The sequence below is a fragment of the Staurois parvus genome, unplaced genomic scaffold (assembly GCF_062004578.1).
Source record: "Staurois parvus isolate SC_StPar_1 unplaced genomic scaffold, SC_StPar_1.0 ptg002206l, whole genome shotgun sequence".
NCBI classification, from domain to species: Eukaryota; Metazoa; Chordata; class Amphibia; order Anura; family Ranidae; genus Staurois; species Staurois parvus.
This window is the reverse complement of record NW_028320002.1, coordinates 27,880-28,658: the sequence shown is the minus strand read 5'-3', so window position 1 is coordinate 28,658 and position 779 is coordinate 27,880.

Below are 779 nucleotides of genomic sequence, written 5' to 3'. Positions count from 1 at the left end.
GCATTGATTGGCCGGGACTGTACAGGTGGCTCTATTCCAGGCTGAAGTCTGTGCAATCAGGGCCAATCACAGTGGTCACATGATCACCGATCCTCCAACCTCCCGCCACGTTCCGGAGCTGGGTGGGAGGGGTTAACATACTGGGGATGAAGGGTGTGGAGGGATCTGCTGAGACATTGATTGGCCGGGACTGTACAGGCGGCTCTATTCCAGGCTGAAGTCTGCACAATCAGGGCCAATCACAGTGGTCACATGATCACCGATCCTCCAACCCCCCCGCCACGTGCCGGAGCTGGGTGGGAGGGGTTAACATAATGGGGATGAAGGGTGTGGAGGGATCTGCTGAGGCATTGATTGGCCGGGACTGTACAGGCGGCTCTATTCCAGGCTGAAGTCTGTGCAATCAGGGCCAATCACAGTGGTCACATGATCACCGATCCTCCAACCTCCCGCCACGTTCCGGAGCTGGGTGGGAGGGGTTAACATACTGGGGATGAAGGGATCTGCTGAGGCATTGATTGGCCGGGACTGTACAGGTGGCTCTATTCCAGGCTGAAGTCTGTGCAATCAGGGCCAATCACAGTGGTCACATGATCACCGATCCTCCAACCTCCCGCCACGTTCCGGAGCTGGGTGGGAGGGGTTAACATACTGGGGATGAAGGGATCTGCTGAGGCATTGATTGGCCGGGACTGTACAGGTGGCTCTATTCCAGGCTGAAGTCTGTGCAATCAGGGCCAATCACCGACTTTCTGCTGATAAAGGATTCACAGAGCACA